Raw genomic sequence first — 18,421 nt, forward strand, 5'->3', positions numbered from 1 at the left:
CGTGTGCTTGCATGAGCCTACCTTGAACCTTCGTGCGCATGCGTGATTTTTTTCACGCCTGTCGGTTGCATCATTTGCTTGCAAGCAGCCTTTGTGTGAGGATGGGTGGAGTCTCTCGTCGTTTTTTCTTTGCAAGGAAATGGCGGAACAACTGGAGCAGCGCGACTGCATCAAATTTTGCCAGAAACTGGGCAATAGCCAGGTGGAAACCATTTGGATTATTCAGACGGTTTTCGGTGACGATCCTATGGGCATCACACAGATTAAGGAGCGTGCGGAGGACTTTGCGCGTTGGGACGGAGGCGCAGGGCACAGAACAAAAAGCAACGCTGTGATGAAGCCTCACAAGACATGTTGTAACATGCCCAGCTCTTGCACCATTCGGAAAATTCAGACGGCTTTCGGTGGCTTTTCAGTAGTGTGACTATCCGAGAAATTGTGGACGAGCTGGACATGCCAACACGGAGGTGCTTTCGTCCTGCGCCGTGAGCAGCTCCGTGATGAATTTCTCCGCTCCTCTTTCCATTACAAAAACTCTGGTAGTCAGACGACGTCCCGGATCAAAAAAGCGTTCACTTTGGAAAGGATCCGGTCGTTTGAGCCTGTCGATCACCGCTCAAAAAAAAAAAAACATGGTTTGATTACTCTGCTGGAATAACATTTGGTCCCAGTCCAAACAGGGTTAAATATCCTCCAGCACAGTGTAAAATCAACTCTATCACAATGTAAAATCAACTCTTATTGATTTGACAAGAAGGTAGAGCTGATTTCACTCTATAATAGAGTGTATTTAGATTGGATGTTATCCCGGCAGAATACATTTTTTTAAGCAAAATTTACTGTGTACATTGAGGCATATAAGTATTCGATCCACTGTTTTCCCACCTAAAAAGAATGGAGATATCTGTAATTTTTTATCATAAATAGAAAAGAAAAAATCTCAAAATTACATTGTGTGACTTTTAAATAATTAATTAGCATTTTATTGCACGTTATAAGTATATGATACAATAGAAAAGCAGACAATATTTGGTACAGAACCCTTTGTTTGCAATTACAGAGGTCAGATGTTTCCTGTAGTTCTTGATCAAGTTTGCGCACAGTGCAGCAGGGGTTTTACTACTCCATACAGATCTTCTCCAGATCTTTCAGGTTTCCAGTTTCAGGTCCCTCCAAATATTTTTTACTGAGTTCAGGTCTGAAGACTGGCTAGGCCACTCCATGACCTTGAAATGCTACTTACAGAGCAACTCCCTAGTTGCCATGGCTGTGTGTTTTGGGTCATGCTGGAAGACCCAGTCACAACCCATCTTCAATGTGCTTACTGAGGGAAGGAGGTTGTTTGCCAAAATCTCGCCATACATGTCCCCAAAAACGATGTTCCCACCCTCATGCTTCACGGTTGGGATGGTGTTCTTAGGGTTGTTCTCATCCAAACACAAGAAGCCTCTCAGTTTGAAAAAAAAAAAAAAAAAAAGAAAAAAAAAAAAAAAAAAAAAAAATATATATATATATATATATATATATATATATATATATATATATATATATATATATATATATATATATATATATATATATAGTCACGTAGGGGTTGGTGCCGGTTGTGGTACCCCAATCACACCCGCCACTTTGAACTGTGAACTGGTTTACTCCCGTAGATATGCCTGTTGTTAGTCCTTTGAGCCCATGGCTGACTTCTACTCCTTTCTCCAGGCCAAAATGCCGGGTGTTGGTGATAGAAAATTCTATCACTTGCAAACTCAGGTTACTGACACCGGCTGACGTTAAATGTATTCCTGGGGTAAGAGCTCCCGACATTGCCTCTCATCACAGGGTGCTGACGCTGCAGAAGGGTAGACAGACAAAGGAACATGACATTATATACGGTAGTGTTCAGAATAATAGTAGTGTTATGTGACTAAAAAGATTAATCCAGGTTTTGAGTATATTTCTTATTGTTACATGGGAAACAAGGTACCAGTAGATTCAGTAGATTCTCACAAATCCAACAAGACCAAGAATTCATGATATGCACACTCTTAAGGCTATGAAATTGGGCTATTAGTAAAAAAAAAAGTAGAAAAGGGGGTGTTCACAATAATAGTAGCATCTGCTGTTGATGCTACAAACTCAAAACTATTATGTTCAAACTGCTTTTTTTTTAGCAATCCTGTGAATCACTAAACTAGTATTTAGTTGTATAACCACAGTTTTTCATGATTTCTTCACAACTGGGAGGCATTAATTTTGTTGGTTTTGGAACCAAGGTTTTGCTCGTTTACTAGTGTGCTTGCGGTAATTGTCTTGTTGAAACACCCATTTCAAGGGCATGCCCTCTTCAGCATAAGGCAATATGATCTCTTCAAGTATTTTGACATATCCAAACTGATCCATGATACCTGGTATGCGATATATAGGCCCAACACCATAGTAGGAGAAACATGCCCATATCGCACCACCATGCTTCACTGTCTTCACTGTGAACTGTGGCTTGAATTCAGAGATTGGGGGTCGTCCCACAAACTGTCTGCGGCCCTTGGACCCAAAAAGAACAATTTTACTCTCATCAGTGCACAAAATATTCCTCCATTTCTCTTTAGGCCAGTTGATGTGTTGTTTGGCAAATTGTAACCTCTTCTGGACGTCTTTTATTTAACAGAGGGACTTTATGGGGGAGTCTTGCAAATAAATAAGCTTCACACAGGCGTCTTCTGTCACAGCACTTACAGGTAACTCCAGACTGTCTTTGATCATCCTGGAGCTGATCAATGGGTGAGCCTTTGCCATTCTGGTTATTCTTCTATCCATTTTGATGGTTGTTTTCCGTTTTCTTCCACACATCTCTGTTTTTTTTTTTGTTGTTGTTGTCCATTTTAAAGCATTGGACATCACTGTAGATGAACAGGCTATAATTTGTTGCGCCTGCGTATGGTTTCCCTTCTCCAATCAACTTTTTAATCAAACTATGCTGTTCTTCTGAACAATGTCTTGAACGCCCCATTTCCCTCATGCTTTCAAAGAGAAAAGCATGTTCAACAGGTGCTGGCTTCATCTTTAAATAGAGGACACCTGATTCACACCTGTTTGTTCCACAAAACTGACGAACTCACTGACTGAATGCCACACTACTATTATTGTGAACACCCCCTTTTCTACTTTTTTTTACTAATAGCCCAATTTTATAGCCTTAAGAGTGTGCATATCATGAATGCTTGGTCTTGTTGGATTTGTGAGAATCTACTGAATCTACTGGTACCTTGTTTCCCATGTAACAATAAGAAATATACTCAAAACCTGGATTCATCTTTTTAGTCACATAGCACTACTATTATTCTGAACACTACTGTATAGTCACATTGTTACTGACATTGGCACCAGTGATGTCAGAATGAAGAAGAGGTGGGACAAAATCACTATCATGTCATTCTCAAGTCATCAGTCTGCAAGTCCCAAGTCAAGTCTCAAGTCAGCTTGCAAACAATTGGTGGTCATTATGACTTGAGACTTGTTGATTCATAACTTGAGAGTGACTTGATGGTGACTTCATCCCACCTCTGGAATGAAGCACTCCGAGGTCACAAAAATGGACATAGAGATGACTTATGACCTTGCTAGAAAGATTTGTCAGCATCAATTAATAGTCTCTGACCCCCTCCCCTGATGAGGCGTTTAGCAGGCTGACATTGTTGCAATTTTTGACATTGCAATTTTGTAGACAGCAAGGCTTTAGTTTTATTGATAACTGGCCTTTGTTGTTTTGGGGCCGCCATGGCTTGCTGATGATGGATGGCCCTCACCCTACTGGGGAAGGAGCTGCCATCTTGTCTGCGAACATAGATGGAGACTGTATAGCAGGCCACAGTGCAGGTGATTGAGACCCTGCAAGGCTTATGATGAATGCGGTTGTGGCATCCATTAGTTTAGCGGGGAAATTAGTGCAGAAAATCCACTATGGTGATAGCACAGATATGTGGCAGGGAGGGAAATTCATGCAGTTGAGACTATATCCTGTCTCCGCAGACGTGCCCATAAAAATCATAGAGGGATATGCATTGTAAATTAATACCCATTACTACATTGGATGACATTGAAATTGAGGATGGCCTGCTGGCTGTTCCAGCAATATCAAATATTTTATGTTTCCTATCTATAGCCTTCCAGGCATCTTACATATGCTACTCTGGAACCACCCATAATCCAAACAGTCAATCATCATATTGAGGTCCTTAGTGTGGGTCTTATTAACATAAGATTACTGTTCTCAAAATCAATGTTGATTAATGATCTAATTATGGATCACCACTTAGATATGATTGGGTTATGTGAAACCTGGCTTAAACCTACAGCTGTTCTCCCCCTAAATGAGGCCTGCCCACCGGCATACACATTTAGTCACATCCCTCGTGATGCGAAGCAAGGTGGGGGTGTTGCACTTATTTATAAATCCAGATTTAGTTTATTAGCTGTTGGGGGTCATAAATATAATTTGTTTAAGCATCTAATTATCCGCTCTGCCCATGATGCTACGTATTGCCAAGATCACAAGAATAAAAAGCAGCTGTATTACTTTGTTACTGTATATAGGCCCCCTGGCCCATACGCTGAATTCTTTGATGATATTTGTGAGTTTATCTCTAACTTGTCAACTACTGCAGATAACATTCTGATTATTGGTGACTTCAACATTCACATAAATAAGCCTTCTGATCCCCTCTGCAAATCATTTATGGAAATTATGGATTTATTCGGATTCCAGCAATACATTCAGGATCCAACACACATTAGTGGAAATACCCTGGATTTGGTTCTCGCACAAGGTAGTAGTGTCACAAATATTGACAAATATCATGCCTCTTCTGAGCACTCACTAATTAGGTTTACAGTTTCACTGCCATGTTTAGTGGAACAACCACCTTATTTATAATTGCACCGACATCAACTCCTCAATTACAACTGAACTTAAAGTTAGACTTCCTAATATCTTAGCTTCAAGTTTGGAAAATGCCCAATTAGTAGACAGTCTTGTGAACAGTTTAAACTCAGCGCTCAAAACTACACTGGACATGAATGCGCCACCTATTTTAAAACCACGCCAACCTAAAACACAGTCACCTTGGTTCAATAATTACTTGCGCAACCTCAAGCATAAGGCTTGAGGTCTATAACAAAATGGCGTAGTTCAAAATTAGAACTATTCCACCTCACGTGGCGCAATGCTACCTTAGACTATAAGCATGCACTACTGGCTACAAAGTGGGCCTATTCCTCTGATTTTGATCAACAAAAAGAAGAATAACTCAAAGTTCTTGATGACACAGTGGCAACACTTATTCATGGAGAACCACCTACAAGTCACTCTCCTTTTACAGTACAAGCTTTCTTGGATTACTTCAAGAAGAAAATAGATGGCATTTGGTTAAACATACCCCAGCATGCCTTAATCCAGCCACTACACCCTGCTATTGAGGTGGGTGCCATCACTGAGGTTTAACCTAGTTTTACATAATTTGATAGTATCTCACTAGCTATGCTGATGAAACTTGTAACATCTACTAAAAGCTCAACCTGCTTATTTGATGCTATGCCAACAAAACTGTTTAGCCCTCTGGAGTCGAACGATGCACCCTCGCGTCAAAAGTCACATGACCTAATTAAGCGGATGTACCACAAACTCTGTGCGACTCTGAATGTCTGTGAGAATGTGTGTTGAACATGGAGACTTCAACGTCCACACCACTTTTTAAACTTTGTTAATAGGCCAAGTATAACTTGAATTATGATTAATAATTTATACAAGGATTTTTGGGATGATATTGTCATATTTGCTGCTCATTTTGCAGACAGCGGCAGCAGAAATGACTGATTTCCTGATTCAGCTACAGGAACGAGAGGGTTGGAATGGAATATGACTCCCTGAACTGCAGCAGGAGAAAGGGATGTTACCATTGGTGGAAAACTCAAGAAGTAATCAATCACATTCAACAACTCCATGTGGGATTCTTGACAACATACAGACCCCACGTGAGTATGTGTGTGTGTGTGTGTGTGTGTGTGTGTGTGTGTGTGTGTGTGTGTGTGTGTGTGTGTGTGTGTGTGTGTGTGTGTGTGTGTGTGTGTGTGTGTGTGTGTGTGTGTGTGTGTGGTATAGTTTGGCTAGTTTGTGGTGGTATAGTTTATTTTTTTATTATTTATTTTGTGTGTTAAAATAATCAGGCATCTTGGAACAGCACATCAAGTCTCTCTTTTTTGCATGAAGATGATCGAAGCGCAGAGCGCGTCATCAGAGTCTGAACCAGAGCATGATCAATCTGACGATGAAGTGGACTTTATTGTTCTGGTCTGTACGAACCAGAGCAGGTGGATTCAGCGATCTGTGTGCACAGATTTGCACAGAGAATAAGACTGTGTGCTTCTCGTTCCATCGTCTCCAGGACTTATGCATTTCTGTTTCAGCGCTGAGTCCTGGAGTACAGCAGGGTGGAGACACACACTGCCCCAGTAGCCAGTAGGCTCCAGGGGCAGAGAACACAGGAGTTCAGGTCGAGATCCCCCCCACCAAAGTCCAAAACGCCTTTTTTTTGGCCACTAACACAGTCAGGACAGTATGTACCAATATCAATTAAAATATATGATATAATATGAATATGTTAGTTTAAATGAGTCAACACCCCCGAGTCACACTAACTGCCAGAACGCTCGTAGCACGGGCCGAGGCGGAGGATTAGCAGCAATCTTCCACTCCAGCTTATTAATTAATCAAAAACCCAGACAGAGCTTTAATTCATTTGAAAGCTTGTCTCTTAGTCTTGTCCATCCAAATTGGAAGTCCCAAAAAACAGTTTTATTTGTTGTTATCTATCGTCCACCTGGTCGTTACTGTGAGTTTCTCTGTGAATTTTTTAACCTTTTGTCTGACTTAGTGCTTAGCCTAGATAAGATAATTATAGTGGGCGATTTTAACATCCACACAGATGCTGAGAATGACAGCCTCAACACTACATTTAATCTATTGTTAGACTCGACTGGCTTTGCTCAAAATGTAAATGAGTCCACCCACCACTTTAATCATACCTTAGATCTTGTTCTGACTTATGGTATGGAAATTGAAGACTTAACAGTATTCCCTGAAAACCCCCTTCTGTCTGTTCATTTCTTAATAACATTTACATTTACTCTGATGGACTACCCAGCAGTGGGGAATACGTTTCATTACAGTAGAAGTCTTTCAGAAAGCGCTGTAACTAGGTTTAAGGATATGATTCCTTCTTTATGTTCTCCAATGCCATATACCAACACAGTGCAGAGTAGCTACCTAAACTCTGTGAGTGAGATAGATTATCTCGTCAATAGTTTTATATCCTCATTGAGGACAACTTTGGATGCTGTAGCTCCTCTGAAAAAGAGAGCCTTAAATCAGAAGTGCCTGACTCCGTGGTATAACTCACAAACTCGCAGCTTAAAGCAGATAACCCGTAAACTGGAGAGGAAATGGCATCTCACTAATTTAGAAGATCTTCACTTAGCCTGGAAAAAGAGTCTGTTGCTCTATAAAAAAGCCCTCCATAAAGCTAGGACATTTTACTACTCGTCACTAATTGAAGAAAATAAGAACAACCCCAGGTTTCTTTTCAGCACAGTAGCCAGGCTGACAAAGAGTCAGAGCTCTATTGAGCCGAGTATTCCTTTAACTTTAACTAGTAATGACTTCATGACTTTCTTTGCTAATAAAATTTTAACTATTAGAGAAAAAAATTACTCATAACCATCCCAAAGACATATCGTTCTCTTTGGCTGCTTTCAGTGATGCTGGTATTTGGTTAGACTCTTTCTCTCCGATTGTTCTGTCTGAGTTATTTTCATTAGTTACTTCATCCAAACCATCAACATGTCTATTAGACCCCATTCCTACCAGGCTGCTCAAGGAAGCCCTACCATTAATTAATGCTTCGATCTTAAATATGATCAATCTGTCTTTATTAGTTGGCTATGTACCACAGGCTTTTAAGGTGGCAGTAATTAAACCATTACTTAAAAAGCCATCACTTGACCCAGCTATCTTAGCTAATTATAGGCCGATCTCCAACCTTTTCTCTCACAAATTCTTGAAAGGGTAGTTGTAAAACAGCTAACTGATCATCTGCAGAGGAATGGTCTATTTGAAGAGTTTCAGTCAGGGTTTAGAATTCATCATAGTACAGAAACAGCATTAGTGAAGGTTACAAATGATCTTCTTATGGCCTCAGACAGTGGACTCATCTCTGTGCTTGTTCTGTTAGACCTCAGTGCTGCTTTTGATACTGTTGACCATAAAATTTTATTACAGAGATTAGAGCATGCCATAGGTATTAAAGGCACTGTGCTGTGGTGGTTTGAATCATATTTATCTAATAGATTACAGTTTGTTCATGTAAATGGGGAATCTTCTTCACAGACTAAGGTTAATTATGGAGTTCCACAAGGTTCTGTGCTAGGACCAATTTTATTCACTTTATACATGCTTCCCATATTCAGTATTATTAGACAGCATTGCTTAAATTTTCATTGTTACGCAGATGATACCCAGCTTTATCTATCCATGAAGCCAGAGGACACACACCAATTAGCTAAACTGCAGGATTGTCTTACAGACATAAAGACATGGATGACCTCTAATGTCCTGCTTTTAAACTTAGATAAAACTAAAGTTATTGTACTTGGCCCCACAAATCTTAGAAACATGGTGTCTAACCAGATCCTTATTCTGGATGGCATTACCCTGACCTCTAGTAATACTGTGAGAAATCTTGGAGTCATTTTTGATCAGGATATGTCATTCAATGTGCATATTAAACAAATATGTAGGACTGCTTTTTTGCATTTGCGCAATATCTCTAAAATTAGAAAGGTCTTGTCTCAGAGTGATGCTGAAAAACTAATTCATGCATTTATTTCCTCTAGGCTGGACTATTGTAATCCATTATTATCAGGTTGTCCTAAAAGTTCCCTGAAAAGCCTTCAGTTAATTCAAAATTCTGCAGCTAGAGAGCATATCTCACACATATTGGCCTCTCTTCATTGGCTTCCTGTTAATTCTAGAATAGAATTTAAAATTCTTCTTCTTACTTATAAGGTTTTGAATAATCAGGTCCCATCTTATCTTAGGGACCTCATAGTACCATATCACCCCAATAGAGCACTTCGCTCTCAGACTGCAGGCTTACTTGTAGTTCCTAGGGTTTGTAAGAGTAGAATGGGAGGCAGAGCCTTCAGCTTTCAGGCTCCTCTCCTCTGGAACCAGCTCCCAATTCGGATCAGGGAGACAGACACCCTCTCTACTTTTAAGATTAGGCTTAAAACTTTCCTTTTTGCTAAAGCTTATAGTTAGGGCTGGATCAGGTGACCCTGAACCATCCCTTAGTTATGCTGCTATAGACTTAGACTGCTGGGGGGTTCCCATGATGCACTGTGTGTTTCTTTCTCTTTTTGCTCTGTATGCACCACTCTGCATTTAATCATTAGTGATTGATCTCTGCTCCCCTCCACAGCATGTCTTTTTCCTGGTTCTCTCCCTCAGCCCCAACCAGTCCCAGCAGAAGACTGCCCCTCCCTGAGCCTGGTTCTGCTGGAGGTTTCTTCCTGTTAAAAGGGAGTTTTTCTTCCCATTGTCGCCAAGTGCTTGCTCACAGGGGGTCGTTTTGACCGTTGGTGTTTTTCTGTAATTATTGTATGGCTTTGCCTTACAATATAAAGTGCCTTGGGGCAACTGTTTGTTGTGATTTGGCGCTATATAAATAATTTTTTTTATTATTATTATTATTCTAAGTTATGAAACTGGTTCATTAAAAATAGTTCTGGTTTTCACAGTAAATAAAAAAAAGTTTTTTTTTTCTGATTCAAAATTTATGTTTTGAGGTGAATATTGGGTCACTGTTTTAATGCAGTATGTCAGAATGAAAAAAAATCTGTAAAGTCACACAGGTGTGGTTGTGCTGAAAAAATTATAACAAACAGGATCAGGTAACAGTTTTTTAAGGTAAATTATGAAGGTAAATCCAAAAGTAGTCAAAAACACCCAAAAATAGCCAAGACCCCAGAGGGTTAAGAATGACAAGTTCATGGAGAAGATACAGTGGATGGAATACATTGATATTTGATTTGTTTTCACAGTCAGGAGAAAAATAGGAGTGGATGTATACTGCACATGAAAGACAGACAGACAGAGAGAAGTACATTTTTATTGTAAGACAGGCATAGAAAATGATTTAAAATAGTGATGGATTCTGAGGAATACATGAGGTGGACTCGTAGGCTAGGGTTGAGCTGGATACACATTTCAGACGAGTATCTGGTACGGATAAAGCATTTTTACGAGCACGAGGATGATCTGAATCAAACTCATCAATACCTGTGCTCGTGCTGAAGAAAAATTCTCATTAGCTAACTGACTGTCTTCACGCTCTGTGATTGGCCAGTCACACACAGCGCCCACCCCTCCCTATACAGACACGTCTCACTGCAGCTTCTCTTACACACACAGACAGGATCTCTCCCTGTGCTTGGCTGGATTCTACCTCACGTTGCTCTGTCAGTACTCTTTAAAAGTTTTCTTCAGCTCGCCTCTTTTTCGGTTTGCCTTATATTTAATGTTACTTGAACTTCGTATCATACGCGGTGCTTTTGGCAAGACAGTGCTGAAAACGGCTCGTGTCGCATCGGTCGCTGCCTTCAGTCGGGTTTTTTATTTATTTTTTAACTGTTTGTTTGCTCTTCATTTTGTTGGTGATATAAAGTCAGTTGGAAAACTTTGCTTCTACTGAACACGGTGCTTTTAAGAAGAATACAGTGAACAAGGCTGACATATTATTTCCCTGTTTGCCATCACTGAATGTTTGCATGAATCACCAAGTTCACACAGATCATTAAAAAATAAGAGTCTTACAGACCACTTACACACATAAAGCTGAACACATAAAGTAGCCTATATTAATATTTTTACTGAATATAGCTGCATGCAGAATCTGACACTTTGTCACCGCAGTTCATAAAAATAAATTGGTCAGTCGAACAACCTCTCTCTCTCCCTCTCACACAGTCACACACACATGCACACACAGATACACATGCACGCACAGACACAGACACACCTTAATCAATATTGTTTAACTGTGTGTGGAAAAAAAATGCCAAGAACGTTAGGTAGTAAAAATAAATAAATAATTTTAAAAAATCACAGTTTGATCATAAAATTAAAAAAAGAAAGTTGTGTTGAGTATGACAACTCTTGTTAATGCATACTTAGTAGTTTATAATTTCCTACAACACTGAATGTCAATTCTGAGGCTGTTCTGTTATTCATTCATACACTTAAGAATATTCATATTCTGAGTTTATAAAAAAAAAAAAACTTGTTCTGTAAAATAGTTCCTTTACTATTGTGATCAAAAACATTGATTTGAATCTCAATTTTGAGGCTGTTCTGTAAATAGTTTTCAAATAAACAATAAATACAGCAACTTCTGATCAATCCATATCAATTTCAGACTTAAAATAATGTACTGATTTTAAGCCCGAGCCATTTTGGGTTAAACCACACCCACTTCCGGTTTAGGCCCCACCCACTATGAGTACAGATACAAATTTAGATGGTTGAACAGATACAGATACAGATAGTTGTGTACTCGCTCATACCTATTGTAGGCACAAATAAAATACAATGAGAAAAGAGGAAAGGTTGCTCCCTTACCTCGCTTCAAACACCATTCTTTCACCATATAGCTGCCCATCTTTCAAATTGTGATACAGTGAAAAAAATCTTGATTTTGTACATCTCCAAATGATGATGTTGATATGATGATAATTATTATTCTTTATTAGAATCTTTACGTAATAATAATAATATTCCTCTTAAGAACTTTTAACAAAGTAAGAGTGTGCATGAAGATGCTATGGGCCAATGTTGATGTCCCCTTGATCTTTTCCAGCTGCTTTTCCTCATAGTATCCCTACAAAACTGTTTGTTTGACACAAAATGACTCCAGTGGTCCTCAATGATTCTACAAAGAGACACCAAAGCCATCCAGCCACCTAGGACAATTCAAGAATCCAACTACGAATGTGTTATGCCATTTTTGATCTAATGTTCAAAATTAAATCCCTTGACCATGAAACCCTTGGGCTTTGCTGACATTATACCTGTGGGGACGATTCTGGGGTCAACCCTCATCCATGTCAAATGTGGGCTCCCAAATATCTTGGAGTAGTAGATCATCAGACAGACGACATGATGTTGACACTGTCTTCAGTCCATTGACACATTTGACCTTTCCTAGATAATTCTGGAACACATCTACAGTGCATAATATATGTGTGCCAAGTCTGGTCTAAACCAGGTTGAAAGTTAAGTTCCTTGACCTTGAACCTAGTGGTTTCTGCCATTTTTCTAACTGAACTTATCAAAGCATTTTACTGGGTCAGCCTTTATCCACATATCAAGTTTTGTGGAAATCAACTAAATGAGCTGGGAGGTGGAAGGGAACAAATACAGTTGAGTCGCTCAAATATTAGCATGATTCTATTTTCTTTATCATGCAAAACAAGGACACATGATGAAGAAAATCAAGTTCCCACTCAAGCAAAATAGATTTTTTTTTTTTTTCAAACAGCTGGATATAACTTATTCATGTTTGGGGGAGATTTCATGTAGATGTGATTTTCCTGAATTCATTATGATGAATAGTTTCGACTGAAAAGACAGGATTTTCCAATTACTCTGTCCTGAGCTGGCCTTTACTTCATCCCTCATCTCTCATAATTAGAAGTTCTCTCCCTCTCTTGGCTTTTCATTTCCCCTGTTATTTTCTTTTCTTTGAATTTTTTCTTCCCTTAGCTCTTTCCACAATCTCCGTTTTACCCCTCACCACCCATGCATCACTGCCTACAACCTGTTTCTCTTTACTTTTGAAAGCATTTGATTCTATTACTCTTTTCCCATCCTCATTTCTGCTTGTCTTTCTCCTGCCAAACACTCTTTTCTGCTCCTTCACAATTTACCCTATATGACATTTTTCACAACCTTCAAGTACATTTGGAGAAGAAGCTTGATCACAACATCCGTAAAGGCAGCAGTTTTCTTGTCTCCCTTTGGCATTCACTTATATAAATTAAACACATTAATCAGATTAAGGCTGTAGTGTCAAGTGTGGCATCGCTCCAGAAACTCCATTTTCTTCCTCAGCAAAGGAAAGAGGAGTGGATGGAAACAGTGAGAGAAAGGAAAACTCATCTCAAAGAGCAGAAGGACACTCCAAAAAGAGGAGTAGATGAAAAATTATACAGAAATCCTTTCCAAAAACATTGTTATTAAGGCCTTATGAACACAGACGTCATTCTTAAAAGGAAGCACTTAGTGGTTAAGTGTTTGAAATACAAGAACTATTTGTTTGTCTGTGATGCATCCTTGGTACTGATGCCAACAGACTTCATTAAAAATGTGGTCAAATTTACATGACCTGAAATTAAGATATCATCTATAAAGCAAGGAAAGATTTTTCATGTGAATGAAATGAATCATTTTCATGGAAACATGACAATGTAATGCATGTGTAGAGTATTAAAGAAGGTATATTGAACATCTTCAAAGCCACACAACTTTATGATGGCAAGTACAACCCCAAAAAGACAAAATGTGATGGAAAATGCACCAAAAAGGGGCAGGTGGGGGGTGGGTGTATCTAGCCAATCAATTTCTGAACTAGTTAAGGGTCATGGAGCCTATCCCAGCAGTCATTGTGGTGGGGTACACCCTGGAAGTACTGCCAGACTATTGCAAGATCAACACAAGTAAACACACCATTCATACTCTTACTCACACCTATGATCAATTTAAAGCCACCAATTCAACAAACCCACGCATCTTTGGAATTGGGAGGTAGCCACAGAACCCACAAAAAACAGGGAGATCATGCAAACTCCACACAAGAAAGACCAGAAGTGAACCTGGGAACTTTTCATTGTGAGTCAACAAGGTTAATCCCTACGGTACCTCAGCCAGTGCTTTTGTGCCAAATTACAAATACAATCCCTGTTACAAAATACAATACAAATGCAATCACCTGTTTCAAATATAATTAATTATTTATTTTATATTTATTTAAACTAATTTTGAGCCCAAAATTTGCACATCTAAGCTTTTTTGGAATGTGTTTCAGGCCTAAAATACAGGACTGAATGTACTTTTAAAAAATGAAATTAAGTTGTAAATATAAAACTCCATAATGTCTGCAAATAAAAAGAAGTCAAAATAAATGTAAGAATCACAGCATTTTTGTCACCCCCCACCCCCCCCCCCCCATTTTTTTTTTTCCATCATTGCACGCTTTTTTCTGATTTGGAGTTGTAATAAACTGACTCATTTACTGTATGTTTGCCACTGTACAACATTTTGTTCTTTCAAAAACACTAAGTATTTGATTGTGATGGCACAGAGAAACTGTTACAATTCTGTGTTGTGCACTTCCTGTTTTATTTCCTTGTGTTTTTTTTACTGTAGCTTTCTTCCTGTGCATGTCTACCCAACTGTTCCTTATTACCCTCTTTCTGAGCCCCCACAATTATGCCCCAGTGTATACACTGACTCTCTCTTCTCTTCTCTACCAGATTGTCTTGTAGTGAGAAACTTTCCTGCTGTCACTGTGTTCTCTTTCCCTTTTTGGTATGATCATCCCATGTGTTATGTCCTCCTGCTTGTTGTACAGACCCTTGCTTGTGTTTAACCCCTCACAGATTTGGCTGCTTCTTGCACTGATCGCTTTCTGGACCCTGACCCATGCCTGGCTGTTCGCTCCAAGAACATTTCATCCACTCAACTCAGTGTTACTCTGGAAAGAGATCCCGGCTTGTGCTCCAAGCATTACAGTACAATCTGGCCATGACAGACCAAATCCATGATGCTCTACAGAACCAAGTATGCCAGCACATTGAACAAGAACAACAGCCGAACGTTGTGTTACGTTACCTTGAAAAACTCTGTACAGAACAAAGTGCTTTGATGGACCAGCTTAAGCTGCTGACAAGCAGTTGGTCCCGGAGGTGAAACCGGTGCCTCTTACTGACACCAAACCCCAGGACAGCCAGCTTCATTTGGCCATTCTTGCGCTGACGTTCAGCTATGAGCCACACCTTCCTCCAATTGAGAAATTTAATTGTGACCCTTGGAAATGTAAATCGTTTTATGCCTGTGTTCCCAGCCCAGCTTGTTGCCCTCTGAACTCTGATTATCACACATCTCACCCGGAGGGCACGAGAATGGTCCATGGCAGAGTGGGTCTGACACACTCAAAAAATGGCTCTTTGGATGAACTCAGTTCAGTTATGTGCAGGATTTCCATCTAATACATATATCTAGCCCTAACTCAAATTGAGTTGGGACTACTTATATGGATGGAATCCAATCCAATGAGTCAATTTTTGAGTGTATCACACAAACAAATGACTTATTGGATGAACTCAATTCAATTAGGGGCAGGGTTTCCACATAATAAATATATGTGGAAACTATATGTTTATATAGTCACTAAATTAGGATCTCGCCAATGACTACCATCTCATCAGAATTAAGGACAGGGATGAATGCAAAGTAGCCTTCAATGCACCAAGCAGACATTATGAGTACCTGGTTATGCCTTTCAAATTAACCAATGCCCGAGGGGTCTTCCACTGCCTGGTGAATGATGTTTGTCTACATATAGACTACATACCAGTTTGTTCAGAAAGCCGACTGACCGCAACTCGATACTGCATGGCACATCCTATCATCCCATTCCCTTGAAGAAAAGCTTGCCTTGCTCACAGTTCAACCGGATACGTCGGATCTGTAGCTTAAACTCTGACTATAACTTACAAGCTGAGGACTTGCAAAAACGTTTTGAGCAGAGACAATATAATCCAGCATGGATCACAGAAGCCCCCCAAAAATTTGACACTATCTCCCAAAACGACTGTCTTTACAAAAAAAAAAAAAAAAAAAATTAAAATGGAGCCCTCCAGATTGAACTGTATTGTTCAATACTCACCACTAGGGAGGGAATTCAAGAAAATTATTAAGAAGCACTGGCACATTATAAAAACTGATCCCAAACTAAAAGACATTAAAGACTTTTTATTGCCACCTCGCATTGTTTTTAAGAGGGCACCTAATTTGAATTCCATGCTTGTCCATGCAAACGTGCCTCCACGTTGTCAACCACATTTTTTTACAAGCAACACCATATGGCAATTACAGATGTGGCCACTGTGCCCAATGTAACTTTACTCATAAAACTCAAACATTCCTACATCCTAGGACTGGTAAAACCTTTAGAATCTGTGGCATTATTACATGTAACACTGCTAATGTTATTGACATGTTAAAATGCCCTTGTGGCTTAGCCTACATTGGGAAAACAACAAAACCTCTTAAAATCAGAATATCGGAGCACAGATCAAATATTCGTAACAAAGACAATAAAGGTTCAGTAGCCATTCACTTCACACAAGCTCAACATAATGTGAGCACACTAAGATACATTTGGATAGAACAAGTAAAACTCATGAACCGTGGCGGTGATATTAATCAAAATTTACTCAAAAGAAAAAGTTATTGGATCTACACTCTGGACACTCTCAATCCTAAAGGACTCAACGAGGATTTTGATATCAGACCTTTTTTGTGATTCTCCTATGCAGCTTTGTCATTACCACTCCAGTGCCAATATTGTTGTCTTTTGCTAACACGCCCCTGTTGTGTTGTTCAGTGTTGATCAAAATGCTTTTATACAGACTTAATGTTCCATTCGAGCATCTTGTGTCGATTATATTTGCACCAGATGGATGCACTGTCTTTTTTTGGTCTTTTTTGGTCTATTGACCAATAGTTTTTTACAGTATTTTATGATGGTATATACCTGATGTTTATGACTGTAAAAATAGTACAAATATGTGTGTATATGTGTATTTATACGTGTGAAATGTGTGTGTGTGTTTTTTTTTTTTTTTCACGTGTCACTAATCTATGTCAGTATATAAACAGGTGCGTCCAGGCACAATCATTATGTCTGATGAAGGGCTATGCCCGAAACATCACCCTTGGTGTTATTAAAGATTTCTTGGGAGCTAACCGGCTGTGCGGATCTTTACTTCATTTTATTTGATGCTCCTTTTATACCCAATCATGAGTGTCCTCAGTTCCCAAATGCTTATTGAGTGCTGTTAGAAGGAAAGGTGATGTAACACTGTACCACTGTCCCAGCTTTTTTGAAACGTGATGCAGGCATCCATTTCAAAATGAGCAAATATTTGCACAAAAACAATAAAGTTTATCAGTTTGAACATTAATTATCTTGTCTTTGTGGTGTATTCAATTGAATATAGGTTGAAGAGGATTTGCAAATTATTTTATTCTGTTTTTATTTACATTTTACACAACGTCCCAACTTCATTGGAATTGGGGTTGTATGTATATGGATCCAGCTAAGGTTAAAGCAGTTCGATAATGGCCCAGACCCAGAAACAGAAAGCAATTACAATCTTGGGATTTGCTGACCTTCATAGATGGAGTATCTGAAACTACAGCTCAATGATTCAACTTCTTCACTCCCTGTCTTCTGTTAAGTCCAGGTTCCAGTGTCTGATCTCTCTTAACTCTTATCTTGGAGGCAGGCAGTTCAGATGTGTGAGTGCCGTCTGCCTTGTCCCAGCACTCCTCGATCAACAAGTTACACCTGTGTGCTTTTTCTCAAAGGAGCTGTCCACTCAACTCAATGTTAAGCTCAGCTATGACTTAGATAATCAGGAGCTCCTTGCAGTTAAATTGGTCCTTGAAGCATGCAGACACTTGCTGGAAGGGACAAAGTAACTTTTCCTGTTATGGACAGATCATAAACATTTTGAAAATACAAAGTATTTTGAAGTACAGCCAAATGACTTTACTCAAGACAAGCCAGGTGGGCCTTACTTCACATAATTCAATTTCTCCTTGTTATAGTGACCTGGGTCAAAAAAACAAAAACAAAAACACTGAGAGCAAGACCTGCAAGGAACCCAGATCCCTGATGTTTGCTCAGAATCAGAATAGCTTTTAATTGGCAAGAATCCACAGAATACTAGGAATTTCACCCCTGTTAATGGTTGTTTGTTACAGAGGTTCTCTAGCCTAGGGTGATGCTGTGGGAACACTTATCTCCTATTTTTTTTATGCCACATGCTATTCTTGACAACTCCAGTTTTACCTGGAGAAACACAGGTCTTTCAAAGAGGTCTCACATGCAAGTACTAACCAGAACCCACTCTGCTTAGCTTCTGACATCTGACAGAATCAGGATGAAACAGAGCAGACTGGCTGCAATCTACCTATACAGTAGTATGTAAAGTAAGTAACTCCCTTCGGCTGCTCCCTTGTTTGCAC

The sequence above is a fragment of the Thalassophryne amazonica genome, chromosome 11 (assembly GCF_902500255.1).
Source record: "Thalassophryne amazonica chromosome 11, fThaAma1.1, whole genome shotgun sequence".
NCBI lineage: Eukaryota > Metazoa > Chordata > Actinopteri > Batrachoidiformes > Batrachoididae > Thalassophryne > Thalassophryne amazonica.